Source organism: Schistocerca nitens, chromosome 8 (genome assembly GCF_023898315.1).
Source record: "Schistocerca nitens isolate TAMUIC-IGC-003100 chromosome 8, iqSchNite1.1, whole genome shotgun sequence".
Classification (NCBI taxonomy): domain Eukaryota; kingdom Metazoa; phylum Arthropoda; class Insecta; order Orthoptera; family Acrididae; genus Schistocerca; species Schistocerca nitens.
Window position 1 is genome coordinate 244,753,211 of NC_064621.1, and position 17,643 is coordinate 244,770,853.

The 17,643-nt window shown below is 44.9% G+C and overlaps 1 protein-coding gene across 1 annotated transcript in view; it reads right to left on the minus strand.

Moving 5' to 3' along the window:
* Nucleotides 1-17,643, minus strand: part of LOC126199504 (uncharacterized) — a 108,015-nt gene that overhangs the window by 29,764 nt on the left and 60,608 nt on the right. The gene's annotated exons all lie outside the window — the stretch shown is intronic.

The following is a 17,643-nucleotide window of genomic DNA, read 5'->3' on the forward strand; positions in this document are numbered from 1 at the left end:
CAAATGGCTCTGAGCACTATGGGACTCAACATCTTAGGTCATAAGTCCCCTAGAACTTAGAACTACTTAAACCTAACTAACCTAAGGACATCACACACACCCATGCCCGAGGCAGGATTCGAACCTGCGACCGTAGCAGTCCCGCGGTTCCGGACTGCAGCGCCAGAACCGCTAGACCACCGCGGCCGGCTGAAATTTTTCAAACAGATCCTTTATTGTATCGCTTTTCGGTCCTTTGGTTACATTAAACCTCCGTTGAAAACTTCGTCTTGTTGCAACAACACTGTGTTCTAGGCGGTGGAATTCCAACACCAGAAAAATCCTCTGTTCTAAGGAATAAACCATGTTGTCTACAGCACACTTGCAAGTTGTGAACAGCACACGCTTACAGCAGAAAGACGATGTACAGAATGGCGCACCCACAGACTGCGTTGTCTTCTATATCTTTCACATCACTTGCAGCGCCATCTGTTGTTGAAAATTGTAACTACTGTAATTTCGAAAGTTTGTCCGCCTGAAAATGTACTGTTGTCCCAAGCATATTGCAACAAACGGTGTATTTCTATCGCTGCTCGTCTAGTTTTTATTGCCGTTTCAAATATACCGGTCATTTTTGAGGAGGAGGAGGAGATTAGTGTTTAACGTCCCATCGACAACGAGGTCATTAGAGACGGAGCACAAGCTCGGGTTAGGGAAGGATGGGGAAGGAAATCGGCCGTGCCCTTTCAAAGGAACCATCCCGGCATTTGCCTGAAGTGATATAGGGAAATCACGGAAAACCTAAATCAGGATGGCCGGACGCGGGACTGAACCGTCGTCCTTCCGAATGCGAGTCCGGTCATTTTTGAAACACCATATATATATATATATATAAAGCAATGTCCTCACTGACTGACTCTCTGACGCATCATGGCCCACCCCAAACCAGTAAGGATAGAAACTTGAAATTTGCAGAAGGTGCTGATCTTATAAGTGTCGTTTAAAAAGGAATTTTTTCGAAATTCCCTCTTAATAAGGTGAAAGAGTGGGTTAAATGTTTTTAACCTATGTCGCTGTTACGGTGATTTTGAAGCTAGTCCTACAAAAATTGGTAACTGGTTTTTCGGGTAGAAATAAAGAAATACGTGTCCCATTATTTTTGTAAAATTAATCTCTTCGGGGCTGATATAGTGGGTGAATATATTTTTTGAAAATCATTATTGAAGAATTACTAAAGTATTTTTAAAGTTACCTCAATGAAAATTTGTGTTTGACTTCTCAGTTAAAAATAAAAAAATAAATGTTGTAGTGTTTTTGGAAATTGAATCGGTAAAGCGGTGAAACAGGGGATGAAATATTTTTTTTAATATTTCATTATGAAAGCATTTTTAAAGCAATGAAAATTTAGTTTTCACTGTTTGTGAAAATTCAACCCCTAATGGGGTAAAACAGGGTTTGAAGTTTTTAACAAAATCTTTTGCTATATTTGAGCCTCCTGGCTTGTATAGATATCTGTTTCGTGGCCTACTGGCATGACTTAACTGTTCTAACGCGACTGCGTGCCATTACGAGTTTTGCAGCGACCTCTGAATCGAGTGCAAGACTGGTCCCTCCGGGGAGAGGGAGAGAGGAAGGGACGGCCGCTGTGGCACGAGGCAGCGCCGGTGTTGAAATAGTGTGTTGTCTCGTATGCGGGAACCGTTACTCTGGGAGCTTGATATACGGTAAACCTAGAAAGCTCAGTGTTTGGACTGGTGTTTCTCTGGTGTATTCCATTCACAGGCTAAGTAGATCAGCCCACCGCATTCCTGGTGGTTTATGCTGCATTACTGCGAGAGTGCCTATTGCACCTACTGCGAGAGTGTACAGTTTCCTCGTGCATTTGGCGAGACGCTCAATCGCTTGGTTGCTGATGACGCGATTTGTCTTTCGGCGGACCGCCTCTGCTTTCCTCTTGCGTCATATTGCTCTCCAGTATCTTATTAATGTTGCAGTAAGTGTATTTGTTTCAATATACACTTAAGGTTTTCCAGTTTTAATTGTTTCCCTGTTAAGGTCTCTGTCACTCTAACCAAATAATTTGTAAACATTCTTCTTGAAGTCGTGATCAGTTCCCTACATAGTGGCTTCATAGTGTATTTAAGGTTACTGCACTGAACTGAAGATTTCGGGGCACATCACTGTTGTTCAATATTCTCCCCTACCAGGGTCTTGGTCTCATACAAGTTTCTGGTCATTTGTGCTTAATCCTGGTTATTCATTTAATGTACACTTTTTTTTTGGTCATCAGTCTACTGACTGGTTTGATGCGGCCCGCCACGAATTCCTTTCCTGTGCTAACTTCTTCATCTCAGAGTAGCACTTGCAACCTACGTCCTCAATTATTTGCTTGACGTATTCCAATCTCTGTCTTCCTCTACAGTTTTTGCCCACTACAGCTCCCTCTAGTACCATGGAAGTCATTCCCTCATGTCTTAGCAGATGTCCTATCATCCTGTCCCTTCTCCTTATCAGTGTTTTCCACATATTCCTTTCCTCTCCGATTCTGCATAGAACCTCCTCATTCCTTACCTTATCAGTCCACCTAATTTTCAACATTCGTCTATAGCACCACATCTCAAATGCTTCAATTCTCTTCTGTTCCGGTTTTCCCACAGTCCATGTTTCACTACCATACAATGCTGTACTCCAGACGTACATCCTCAGAAATTTCTTCCTCAAATTAAGGCCGGTGTTTGATATTAGTAGACTTCTCTTGGCCAGAAATGCCTTTTTTGCCATAGCGAGACTACTTTTGATGTCCTCCTTGCTCCGTCCGTCATTGGTTATTTTACTGCCTAGGTAGCAGAATTCCTTAACTTCATTGACTTCGTGACCATCAATCCTGATGTTAAGTTTCTCGCTGTTCTCATTTCTACTACTTCTCATTACCTTCGTCTTTCTCCGATTTACTCTCAAACCATACTGTGTACTCATTAGACTGTTCATTCCGTTCAGCAGATCATTACTTCTTCTTCACTTTCACTCAGGATAGCAATGTCATCACCAAATCGTATCATTGATATCCTTTCACCTTGTATTTTAATTCCACTCCTGAACCTTTCTTTTATTTCCATCATTGCTTCCTCGATGTACAGATTGAAGAGTAGGGGCGAAAGGCTACAGCCTTATCTTACACCCTTCTTAATACGAGCACTTCGTTCTTGATCGTCCACTCTTATTATTCCCTCTTGGTTGTTGTACATATTGTACACTCCTAGAAATGGAAAAAAGAACACATTGACACCGGTGTGTCAGACCCACCATACTTGCTCCGGACACTGCGAGAGGGCTGTACAAGCAATGATCACACGCACGGCACAGCGGACACACCAGGAACCGCGGTGTTGGCCGTCGAATGGCGCTAGCTGCGCAGCATTTGTGCACCGCTGCCGTCAGTGTCAGCCAGTTTGCCGTGGCATACGGAGCTCCATCGCAGTCTTTAACACTGGTAGCATGCCGCGACAGCGTGGACGTGAACCGTATGTGCAGTTGACGGACTTTGAGCGAGGGCGTATAGTGGGCATGCGGGAGGCCGGGTGGACGTACCGCCGAATTGCTCAACACGTGGGGCGTGAGGTCTCCACAGTACATCGATGTTGTCGCCAGTGGTCGGCGGAAGGTGCACGTGCCCGTCGACCTGGGACCGGACCGCAGCGACGCACGGATGCACGCCAAGACCGTAGGATCCTACGCAGTGCCGTAGGGGACCGCACCGCCACTTCCCAGCAAATTAGGGACACTGTTGCTCCTGGGGTATCGGCGAGGACCATTCGCAACCGTCTCCATGAAGCTGGGCTACGGTCCCGCACACCGTTAGGCCGTCTTCCGCTCACGCCCCAACATCGTGCAGCCCGCCTCCAGTGGTGTCGCGACAGGCGTGAATGGAGGGACGAATGGAGACGTGTCGTCTTCAGCGATGAGAGTCGCTTCTGCCTTGGTGCCAATGATGGTCGTATGCGTGTTTGGCGCCGTGCAGGTGAGCGCCACAATCAGGACTGCATACGACCGAGGCACACAGGGCCAACACCCGGCATCATGGTGTGGGGAGAGATCTCCTACACTGGCCGTACACCACTGGTGATCGTCGAGGGGACACTGAATAGTGCACGGTACATCCAAACCGTCATCGAACCCATCGTTCTACCATTCCTAGACCGGCAAGGGAACTTGCTGTTCCAACAGGACAATGCACGTCCGCATGTATCCCGTGCCACCCAACGTGCTCTAGAAGGTGTAAGTCAACTACCCTGGCCAGCAAGATCTCCGGATCTGTCCCCCATTGAGCATGTTTGGGACTGGATGAAGCGTCGTCTCACGCGGTCTGCACGTCCAGCACGAACGCTGGTCCAACTGAGGCGCCAGGTGGAAATGGCATGGCAAGCCGTTCCACAGGACTACATCCAGCATCTGTACGATCGTCTCCATGGGAGAATAGCAGCCTGCATTGCTGCGAAAGGTGGATATACACTGTACTAGTGCCGACATTGTGCATGCTCTGTTGCCTGTGTCTATGTGCCTGTGGTTCTGTCAGTGTGATCATGTGATGTATCTGACCCCAGGAATGTGTCAATAAAGTTTCCCCTTCCTGGGACAATGAATTCACGGTGTTCTTATTTCAATTTCCAGGAGTGTATATGACCCGTCTCTCCCTATAGCTTACCCCTACTTTTTTCAGAATCTCGAACACCTTGCACCATTTTATATTGTCGAACGCTTTTTCCAGGTCGACAAATCCTATGAAAGTGTCTTGATTTTTCTTCACCCTTGCTTCCATTATTAGCCGTAACGTCAGAATTGCTTCTCTCGTCTCTTTACTTTTCCTAAAGCCAAACTGATCGTCACCTAGCGCATTCTCGATTTTCTTTTCCATTCTTCTGTATATTATTCTTGTAAGCAGCTTCGATGCATGAGCTGTTAAGCTGATTGTGCGATAATTCTCGCACTTGTCAGTTCTTGCCGTCTTCGGAATTGTGTGGATGATGCTTTTCCCAAAGTCAGATGGTATATCGCCAGACTCATATATTCTACACGCCAAAGTGAATAGTCGTTTTGTTGCCACTTCCCCCAATGATTTTAGAAATTCTGATGGAATGTTATCTATCACTTCTGCCTTATTTGACCGTAAGTCCTCCAAAGCTCTTTTAAATTCCGATTCTAATACTGGATCCCCTATCTCTTCTAAATCGACTCCTGGTTCTTCTTCTATCACATCAGACAAATCTTCACCCTCATAGAGGCTTTCAATGTATTCTTTCCACCTATCTGCTCTCTCCTCTGCATTTAACAGTGGAATTCCCGTTGCACTCTTAATGTTACCACCGTTGCTCTTAATGTACACTACTGGCCATTAAAATTGCTACGCCACGAAGATTACGTGCTACAGACGCGAAATATAACCGACAGGAAGAAGATTATGTGACATGCAAATGATTAGCTTTCCAGAGCACTCACACAAGGTTGGCGCCGGTGGCGACACCTACAACGTGCTGACATGAGGAAAGTTTCCAACCGATTTCTCATACACAAACAGCAGTTGACCGACGTTGCCTGGTGAGACGTTGTTGTGACGCCTCGTGTAAGGAGGAGAAATGCGTACCATCACATTTCCGACTTTGATAAAGATCGGATTGTAGCCTATCGCCATTGCGGTTTATCGTATCTTGACATTGCTGCTCGCGTTGGTCGAGATCCAATGAATGTTAGCAGAATATGGAATCGGTGAGTTCAGGAGGGTAATACGGAACGCCGTGCTGGATCACAACGGCCTAGTATCACTAGGAGTCGAGATGACAGGCATCTTATCCGCATGGCTGTAACGGATCGTGCAGCCATGTCTCGATCCGTGAGTCAACAGATGGCGACGTTTGCAAGACAACAACCATCTGCACGAACAGTTCGACGACATTTGCAGCAGCATGGACTATCAGGTCGGAGAATGCCTGCGGTTACCCTTGACGCTGCATCACAGACAGGTGCGCCTTCGATGGTGTACCCAACGACGAACCTGGGCGCACGAATGGCAAAACGTCGTTTTTCGGATTAATCCAGGTACTGTTTACAGCACGGATGAAGAAAGTCAGAAGACGGTCCTATAGTTTAAAGCAGTGTCAAAAATCGAAAATGAGAGACTAGGAATGGAAGATCTGTTCTGTTGTATGTCAGGGTCAAATGGGGTTCATTGTGAGACCAGAACTGGTTTCCGATTTTAAACTGCATGATGAAACGATCAGCAAAAATACAATATGTTTGTAAATACAAATTGACTGATTAATGCAAATGATTGGTTTCAGGCATCCGTGTTTGGCGACATCGCGGTGAACGCATATTGGAAGCGTGTATTCGTCATCGCCATACTGGAGTATCACCCGGCTTGATGGTATGGGGTGCCATTGGTTACACGTGTCGTTCACCTCTTGTTCGCATTGACGTCACTTTGAACAGTGGACGTTACATTTCAGATGTGTTACGACCCGTGGCTCTACCCTTCATTCGATCCCTGTGAAACCCTACATTTCAGCAGGCTAATGCACGACCGCATGTTGCAGGTCCTGTACGTGCCTTTCTGGATACAGAAAATGTTCGACTGCTGCCCTGGCGAGAACATTGTCCAGATCTCTCACCAATTGAAAACATCTGGTCAATGGTGGCCGAGCAACTGGGTCGTCACAATACGCCAGTGACTACTCTTGATGAACTGTGGTATCGTGTTGACGCTGCATAGGCAGCTGTACGTGTACACGCCATCCAAGCTCTGTTTGACTCAATGCCCAGGCGTATCAAGGCCGTTATTACGGCCAGAGGTGGTTGTTCTGGGTACTGATTTCTCAGAACCTATGCACCCAAATTGCGTGAAAATGTAATCACATGTCAGTTCTAGTGTAATATGTTTGTCCAATGAATACCCGTTTATCATCTGCATTTCTTCTAGGTGTAGCAATTTTAATGGCCAGTAGTGTATATTCGTTTTGCATTATGCATTGATTTTAGTTATGTTCTAGATGCATGGACTGTCCAGGTCCTCAAAGTATTTATTGAGGCTGTTAATAAGGAAAAATTTGTTAGTTGTTCGGCATTGCACATTTTGATCCTGATGTAAGGTCTTGTTTGGCTTTTTTGTGTGACAGCATTCGTCTCCGGCCTTAAGTTCATGCCTCAATACCCAAAAACTTTTGTGGGTTCTATTTGACCTTTTTCACTGTCCCCCAGCGCAAGTAACTGTAACTATTTTCAATTTAATTAGTTCGTGTTGCAAATAGTGTTAAATTTGGATTTTCTCCTTTTAGAGCTTTTAATTAATGAATTTGTTTAACACATAATTTAATGGATACTTAATTTCTAACTTAGTGGGCAGTAAGTTGATTGAGTTTGTTTTTAGAAATTTATCATTTAACTGATCCTAATTGAAAAGCCTTAGTTGTATATTTATCTTGCACTTCCTTTGTTGAAATGCCATTGTGCATGTATTACTGTTTGATTTGGAACTGTTTTCCTTAGGCGATTCCTTCGCTACGCCGTTTCCTACCTGACAGGGCTTCTCGCCTTGGTTGCGGGGCCTGGTGAGACGCGGTACTGCAGTTTCCATGTACTGCTGCGTGCGTCTGCTCGGTGAAGCGCGTTCGTCAGACAGTGTGAGGTCTGATGCTGTCACTTACGCCTACGGGCACCTTTCGTGCAGCTTCGTCAGCTTCCTGAGTCGAGCTTGCCTTTGCTTCTGTAGCCTTTAGCCGCTTGTTTCTCAGTGCCTCACATACTGATTCTGCCAACCACTTGATCGTTGTTGCTGGCGCAATCCTGTGATATTAAGAACTTCCTGTCCTTGACCGAAACACTTATTATTCAGTTGTACTTTTGATAATGTCCGCCACCGTAGCTAAGTGAACAGCGTGCCGGCTTGTAAAGCTGGGTTGGAGATTTTCTCCGTTCTGGGACTGGGTGTTTGTGTCGTCGTCATCATCATCATTTCCTCCTCAACGACGCACATGTAGCCCAAGTGGCGTCACCTCAAAAGACTTGCACCGGGCGATCAAGTCTACCCTCCGGGAGGCCCTCGCCACACGTCATTTCATTTTTAATAATTAATTCATTCTGTTACCAGGAACCTTTCTTAAAGATAGTTGTTCTGAAATTGTTTTGGGGCCCACTGCTAACTTTGTACTGCTTTAAAGACAACTGAAAGTTTCTTTACCCGTTTCATTTTGTATAAATTCACATGTTATTCAGATCGAAAATTTGTCCCGCAACCTATACACTACGTGATCAAAAGTATTCGGACACCCCCAAAAACATATGTTTTTCATATTAGGCGCATTGTACTGCCACCTACTGCCAGCTACGCCGTATCAGCGACCTCAGTAGTCACTAGACATCGTGAGAACAGAATTGGGCGCTCCGCGGAACTCACGAGCATCGAACATGGTCAGCTGATTGGGTGTCACCTGTGTCATACGTCTGTACGCGAGATTTCCACACTCCTAAACATCCCTAGGTCCATTGTTTTCGATGTGATATTGAGGTGGAAACGTGTAGGGACAGGTACAGCACAGAAGCGTACAGCTCGACCTCGTCTTTTGACTGACAGAGACCGCCGACAGTTGAAGAGAGTCGTAATGTATAATAGACAAACATCTATCCAGACTATCACACAGGAATTACAAATTGCATCAGGATCCACGCCAAGTACTATGACAGGCGGGAGTTGAGAAAAATTGGATTTCATGGTCGAGTGGCTCCTCATATGCCACACATCACACTGGTAAATGCCAAACGACGCCTCGCTTGGTGTAAGGATCGTAAACATTGGACCATTGAACTGTGGAAAAACGTTGTGTGGAGTGACGAATCGCGGTACACACTGTGGCGATACGATAGCAGGGTGTAGGCATGGCGAATGCCCGGTGAACGTCATCTGCCAGCGCGTGTAGTGCCAACAGTAAAATTCGGAGGCGGTAGTGTTATGGTGCGGTCGTGTTTTTCATGGAGGGGGCATGCATCCTTGTTATGCTGCGTGGCACTATCACAGCACAGGCCTGCTTTGATGTTTTAAGCACCTTCTTGCTTCCCATGTCGAAGAGCAATTCGGGGATGGCGAGTGTGTCTTTCAACACGATCGAGTACCTGTTCATAATGCACGGCCTGTGGCGGAGTGATTACACGACAATAACATCCCTGTAATGGACTGGCCTGTATAGAATCCTGACCTGAATCGTATAGAACACCTTTGGGATGTTTTGGAACGCCGACTTTCTGCCAGGCCTCGCCGACCGACATCGATACCTCTCCTCAGGGCAGTACTCCGTGAAGAATGGACTGCCATTCCCCAAGAAACCTTCCAGAGCCTGACTGAATGTATGCCTGCGAGAGGGGAAGCTGTGATCAAGGCTAACGGTGGGCCAACACCATATTCAATTCCACCTTTACCGACAGAGGATGCCACGAACTTGTAAGTCGTTTTCTGCCAGGTGTCCGGATACTTTTGATCACATAGTGTATGTCAATACTCTACTTGTTATAATTGTCATTCAGCACTGCTTAAATTAAGAAATTTAAATTTTTTGCGCTCTTTTTTTTAATTTCAGTTGTGAAGCACAGTATTTGAACTTCTAATTTAATTAACTGTTTTACAATTGCTCGAGCTCTTTGGGGCAAATTAGCCCTTTTTTGTTGTGATTATTTCCTTAAAAAATTCAAATTTTCAGAAATGATAAAAGATGTCATAACTGGGGCTTAGCCTTCCATGAAGAGTTCCAATCCTAGTCCTATAGCTGCGGATATCTATATTTAAAAAATTGTAGAGGTATCTATGAAAATTGCTATTACATATCTCAGGTATATAGATATGTGCGTTAGGGAATGGAAGTTTCTATGGAAATATCACCACAAGAACGCAAAATTCACAGTGTTTGAACTCCAGCTGCCAGAATCGCTTTTCGGTCAAACGTAAATCCGGAAAAGACAATGCTTCTATGGTCTTAATTAGCGTGAAACGTTTTGACTGTGTTGCAATTTGTGAACAACATGAAAATTCTATTAAAGAAAAACCAAAAAATAAAAAAGAATCTCTGCAGACCATTCAGTGTTGCAAAGTACGTTGAGTACTTACAAATCATTGGTACTGACCATATAATGCATACATATTTAAAGGTAGTCAGTGTCCAGTTATGGTTCTCAAAAAAAATGGTTCAAATGGCTCTGAGCACTATGGGACTTAACATCTATGGTCATCAGTCCCCTAGAACTTAGAACTACTTAAACCTAACTAACCTAAGGACATCACACAACACCCAGTCATCACGAGGCAGAGAAAATCCCTGACCCCGCCGGGAATCGAACCCGGGAACCCGGGCGCGGGAAGCGAGAACGCTACCGCACGACCACGAGCTGCGGACTATGGTTCTCACCTTACTGGCAAGTTCCATAAGTCAATATTGTTAGGTGTACATTGTTGAAGCAATCAGTCGATTCGTACTAATGCATTATATGGGTTCTCATTACGAATTATTGGAAAAAATGAACGTATGCCATATCCTCAGCACGCAAGTAATGAACATCATATCAAGCAACATGATAACAGATAACTGTATATATAGTGTGGGAAAATGGAAATACATCTTGTATGCTTTTAAGACACTTACTTGCAAGTGTTCTTTTTTTATTTTATGCACTGCATAAATAATGCAATTCTTGGAGCGGCGTTCCCATCTGCCATACCTCTGGGTTCTTTTGCCGTATATGTTAAACTTCTGATTCGCTTGGTGGAACAAAGGGGGATCTTCGTTATCTGTCGTTGTCCGACTGCCATAGCTATGTGTTCAGATTCCTTTGTTTGAAGTTTTCATCATAGTTAGTTGATATTTCTTGCCGCTAAGTTTTGTTTCTTCACAATTCACGTCACTTCAATTGAATGTACAGTAGTTACATAGCCGTATGGGCACAACTGTAGCAAATCCAAAAATTAAATTTTGTTTAAATTCTGTCATTTAGTCATATACAAATATTTTGTTTACTTGTAACTAACGTAACACATTCCTAATTTGAGAAACAAACGTGGCATGTCATATTCTATGATGCAGTTTGTCGTCAATATCATTGCATCTATTTTACAGTTTTGGAACTACTATTCCTGAAACCAATCATTTGCATTAATCAGTTAATTTGTATTTACAAACATATTGTATTTTTGCTGATCGTTTCATCATGCAGTTTAAAATCGGAAATCAGTTCTGGTCTCACAATGAACCCCATTTGACCCTGACAAACAACAGAACAGATCTTCCATTCCTAGTCTCTCATTTTCGATTTTTGACACTGCTTTAAACTATAGGACCGTCTTCTGACTTTCTTCTACAACGTATTCGACTTAACGTCTACAACTTTAGTGGTTCTCTCTTCGCGTCTTCTTTAAAAAAGATAAGAAGAATCTACATGCGTTTTTCTTAATCAATATCGCACACGTGATTTATTAGGCATCTGTTTCCATTCGTAACCTTAAACAAAAACTGTATAGTGTCCGAACACGCAGCTGCATCATCAAGATGAAAAGCTAGGCATCCTCATATCCACTCCATTTGTATGTAGAGACTACGCACACTATATTAAACACTAGGCTTGCCAAACTCACGCTAACAAACCATGGCATATATTTTTTAACTGTTTTTATTTAATTCCTTACAAGTTTCCCTATATTTCTACATAGTTTCCATAATTGTTAAACATTTGTCACAACGTTCTACAAACTCCGGTGTACCTACGTCATAGACCTCTGTTGTCTGTGAAGATAACCATCCTTTAACCGCTTCTTTCATCAGTTATTGCGAAGCGCTTGTCACAGAGGAACTTAGATAGCGGAGGCGGAACAAGTGAAAATCGCACGGCTCCAAGTCTGGACTGAACAGTGGCTTGAGCGTCTGTTCCCATCCAAAGTATTTGATCAGAGTCTTGATGGAAATGAGCGTTTTGCGTCATTGGCTGGGAGGTCCCTTACGGGGCAGGTCCGGCCGCCTTGGTGCAGGTCTTATTACATTCGACGCCACATTGGGCGACCTGTGAGCCGGATGGGAATGAAATGATGATGAAGACAACACAGTACCCAGTCCCTGAGAAGAGAAAATCCCAGACCCAGCCGGGAATCGAATCCAGGCCCGTAGGACGGCAATCCGTCACTCTGACCACTCAGCTATCGGGGCGGACAGAGTCTTGACGTGAGTGACGGAATGGGGTCTGGCATTGTCACACAGCAGCAAAACTCTAGACTTCAGATGTCCACGTCACTTATTCTGTATTGCACGTCTAACTTAGTCACGGTACAGCAATAACCGGTTGCGTTTGTTGTTGTCCCTTACTGTATAAACTCGATTAACAAGACTTCATGTCGAACACAGTTGCCGTAACCCCGCGCGATGAGATTGTCTGCTTGGCCTTGACTTTGACTGATGATGTCTTGTGACGCCATTCCATTGACTGACGTTTAAACTCTGGGATCATATGAGAATCCCACGTATCGTCCCCTGTAACAATGTTCTCTAAAAATTGATCACCGTCCTTATAGCACCGAGTCAAAAAGTCAAGAGCACAAACCGTTTTTTCCATTTTGTGTTTCTCTAAAAGCGTCTTGGGAACTCAATACGTGCAAAATTTGGGAAACTGCTCCTTTCAGTGACAATTTTGTGCAAAGTTGTTCGACCTACAACTGTAAATTCGAATACTAAAGCTAAAATAGTGAATCTTCGGTCTTCACGAATCTTTTCGTCCACATCTACGACCAAATCTTCTGAGATCACTGATGAGTCGGCCTGATCGCGGTTCAAGATGGATATTTCACCGTCCGTCCACGAAAGCTGCCACCCATTTTCGCACTTTGCTGTCACTCATCGCACTGGGGCTACGTACCTCATTTATCTGACGATGAGTTTCTGCTCCTGCATCATTTACTGCTGTCAAAACCGAGTCACTGATTGTATTTCACAGTCGTTGGGCTGATTAATTGTTTCAAACACTTTGAACTGACACTGTAATCAGCACACTGCGACAATTCAAATGGCCTCCGTTGATGAGCAAGGCATTCTGGGAGTCGTTGCACAGACGCGTTTCAATATTAGAGAGAAATTAGATTACGTACAGTGATTCGGACCTTTCTTTCTGAATAACCGTCGTACGTACAACCTACATTAAATTATAGGCTTGCCTTATACACGACAATAGTGTGTAGAAGTCTAACGCCATCTCTTTTCTGTCCGAACAAGCCTTGGAAGTCCCAACGGTTCTGACCGACCGAGGTGTCATTCTCAGGCGTCACTAGGTGTGCATATGGAGGGGCGTGTGGTCAGCACACTGCGCTCCCTGCCATTGTCGGTTTTCATGACCGGAGCCGCTACTTCTCAGTCAAGTAGCATCTCAGTTGGCTTCACAAGGGCTGAGTGCATACCGCTTGCCAATAGACTCCGACGGCAGACTCCGACGGTCACCCATCAAAAGTGCTAGCTACGCCTGACAGCACTTACCTTCGGTGATGTGACGGGAACTGGTGCTACCACTATGACAAGGCCATTGACACATTTAACACTAGGCTTGCATCATTCACTTCAGCGGTGGACACGGACAAAACAAACCATCAACGTGAAACACTGTGCCGGGCAACTTCATGCCATTAGTATACAGAGAGTACCCACTCTACTTGCTTGTATACAAGATTATGCATGCCATACCCACCGGAGCAATTTATAAGGACCGTATAAGCTACCTACGCGAAATATGAAAATTGCATTAAACACAGGAGCATCGTGCACTGAGTACAATGTGCTGTCTACATTAAACATCCTCACTGCTTCATCAATGTCGGCAACATGTAGAGACTACATACGACAGCTGCATTGCAGCTAATCTTGACATAACCACCACAACAGAGTGTACGGACCATTACGTACTACTCTTGCCGTTTTCGCTTCAACAGCCTATAGAGACTATGTAGGCCATCTACATTAAAAATTTGGCTTGCTTTACCGACTCTAGCAGTGTGCGAAGACTGTACACTTTATCTACATTGATGGCTACAATTCTTACAGTCTCCTTATGTGTGTATACATACCCTATACGCCATCTTCATAAAAGCCTGAAGAGCAGAAACGTGACCAATCTCAGCCTTCCACTATTAGGGAAAATGTTTCACTTTCCGTATTAAACTACCTCTTCAGTCACCTGCTGTATCGGCACTTCGTCAGATAGCTACAACATCATATTTCCTAGGTCTCTCATAAAATTAAGTACCAACAATCTGCTGCGTCTCCCATCCTTGGCAACGATGACATGCTGCCATGCCATTGGTATCACGTGCAGCCCTCCTTTTATCTCCACATTCTTTCTCAAGACCATTATAATAAACTTCTTTCCAGTTGGTGAACTAATCCACGGGATTATCTACAGCAGCTGTCCTATTCCAAATGAAAGCTTTTCTGCTTTATGCAAATCTATTCCACTAATTCCTACAGACCACCAGTCGGCGCTTCCCTCTTACGTACTGCACACTGATTTCCATAAAATAATCGCTTCAGTACCTTCTACATCACAATTCCTTACCTACAGCTACCAGGATCCCACAACAGAGCTATAGTCAAACAGCAGAGGCACACATGTCCAAATTATGTCTTCACACATATCATCTCTGTTTCTTCATCTCAAGCTTTATTTTTACATTTATTTTCTTTGTAAACAAACGGTTGGAGAGCTGAAACTTAGCCACTTAGAAGAGTACACAGGGTGCACGTGAGAAAATTTTGAAGATTTTTCAGGAATATTTTCTGTGCACTTTGTAGCAACAGTGAAAAAAATCTGTAATATACAACCACAAAAAGTATAGCACAAAACACTTGACAACGCAACAGTCCTAAGACAGACGCAACAGTATTGCGATGATTTTGCCGCCGCTACGGATGACCTCAGCATAACGTTATGCCACTCTTCTCTTACAAGTGAACCCATCCACTAGGTGCACATTGGTCAGCTCTTCATCAGTATATGTGTCCACATTGCCGTGTATCGCTTTTAATGTACAACTAACAAACAAAATTCCGTCCGAACAGACCTTCAAGTCCCCATGGCACCGACCGACCGCCGTGTCATCCTGTGCCTCCTCTGCCCAAAGGCGTCACTGAACGCGGATATGGAGGAGCTTTTGGTCTGCACATCACCCTCCCGGGTGTTGCCAGTTTTAATGCCCAGAGCCGCTGCTCAATCAAGTACTCCCTCAACTGACCTCAAAAGGTCTTAGTGGACCCCACTCGTCAACAATGCCCGGCACACAGGGACAGTCTCCCATCCAAGCGCTAGCCAAGTGTGACAGCGCCTAACTTCGGTGACCTGACGGTAACAGGTATTATCACTGCGGCAAGGCATATGGCAATGTACAGCTAACACTGCCGGAGAAATAAAATCGGCACAGAACCGAGCAGTACTGTGTGCAAGTTCGAGACCAAGGAGTAGATTTGGCATTACTATTGTCATACAGTTTTGAACATGGCTGTCTTCCAGCAACCGTGTATGGGTTTCAATGGAAAAATAACACAGCCACTCGGTTGCAAATAATTTTTTGATACGTTGACCCAGGTTTTGACACCTCTAAGGATATCTTCCGTTGCATCTTGTCCAATCGTCACCTATAGTGTGCCTAAGGGATGCTGCGTTTTCGGGATGCTACACAACAATTCAAGCAATTAACATTAGTAGTTTTATTTCTAAAGCAGACTGACAATACTTAACTTTTTATTTACAGCAAATGTCGCAAGCGAGGGGCGACATGTAAACAGTAATATGATCTTCGCTATAGACAAAGTCCAAGTAAGCACTTGATACGGATCACTACAATCTGTTCTGCGAGTGCCGGTCTACAAACGTCCGCTGAGCCGATCTGAGCACTAATGTCCGGTCGAGGCTGGCAGGACCGGCTCTTGTACACTACTGGCCATTAAAATTGCTACACCACGAAGATGACGTGCTACAGACGCTAAATTTAGCCGACAGGAAGAAGATGCTGTGATATGCAAATGATTAGCATTTCAGAGCATTCACACAAGATTGGCGCCGGTGGCGACACCTACAACGTGCTAACATGAGAAAAGTTTCCAACCGATTTCTCATACACAAACAGCAGTTGACCGGCGTTGCCTGATGAAACGTTGTTGTGATGCCTCGTGTAAGGAGGAGAAATGCGTACCATCACGTTTCCGACTTTGATAAACGTCGGATTATAGCCTATCGCGATTGCGGTTTATCGTATCGCGACATTTCTCCTCGCGTTGGTCGAGATCCAATGAATATTAGCTGAAAATGGAATCGGTGGGTTGAGGAGGGTAATACGGACCGCCGTGCTGGATCCCAACGGCCTCGTATCACTAGCAGTCCAGATGACAAGCATCTTATCCGCATGGCTGTAACGGATCGTGCAGCAACGTTTCGATCCCTGAGTCAACAGATGGGGACGTCTGCAAGACAACAACCATCTGCACGAACAGTTCGACGACGTTTGCAGCAGCATCGACTATCAGCTCGGAGACCATGGCTGCGGTTACCCTTGACGCTGCATCACAGACAGGAGCGCCTGCGATGGTGTACTCAACGACGAACCCGGATGCACGAATGGCAAAACATTTTTTCGGATGAATCCAGGTTCTTTTACAGCATCATGATGTTCGCATCCGTGTTTGGCGACATCGCGGTGAACGCACATTGGAAGCGTGTATTCGTCATCGCCATACTGGCGTATCACCCGGCTTGATGGTATGGGGTGACATTGGTTACACGTCTCGGTCACCTCTTGTTCGCATTGACGAAACTTTGAACAGTGGACGTTACGTTTCAGAAATGTTACAACCCGTGGCTATACCCTTTATTTGATCCCTGCGAAAACCTACATTTCGGCAGGATAATGCACGACCGCATGTTGCAGGTCCTGTAGGGGCCTTTCTGGATACAAAAAATTTTCGACTGCTGCCCTGGCCAGCACATTCCCCAGATTTCTCACCAACTGAAAACGTCTGGTCAATGGTGGCCTAGCAACTGGCTCGTCACAATACGCCAGTCACTACTCTTGATGAACTGTGGTATCGTGTTGAAGCTGCATGGGCAGCTGTACCTGTACACACCTTCCAGGCTGTGTTTGGCTCATGCCCCGGCGTATCAAGGCCGTTATTACGGCCAGAGGTGGTTGTTCTGGGTACTGATTTCTCAGGATCTATGCACCCAAATTGCGTGAAAGTGTAATCACACGTCAGTTCTAGTATAATATATTTGTCCAATGAATACCCGTTTATCATCTGGATTTCTTCTTGATGTAGCAATTTTAATGGCCAGTACTGTATTCACTTCTTGCAGAGGTCGCTCCTGGCGCGGCGGGCTCCTTGTCAGCGGGCTATTGGCTGAAGTCTCCTCACCGCCTTCTCTGGTCTTCCGTTCATTCTCTTCGCTCCGCGCGCTTGTAGTTACCCAGATCTTCGTCAGAAAGAAATTTTAACAACTGTAAAGTTACATCGCGTGAAGGCAATAGTGAAAGTTTCGAGCGGGCATGCACAAGCCAAAAATCAAATATTTTCCAGCCTTTGGTACATATACTTTGCAACCCCCAAAGAATAGAACATT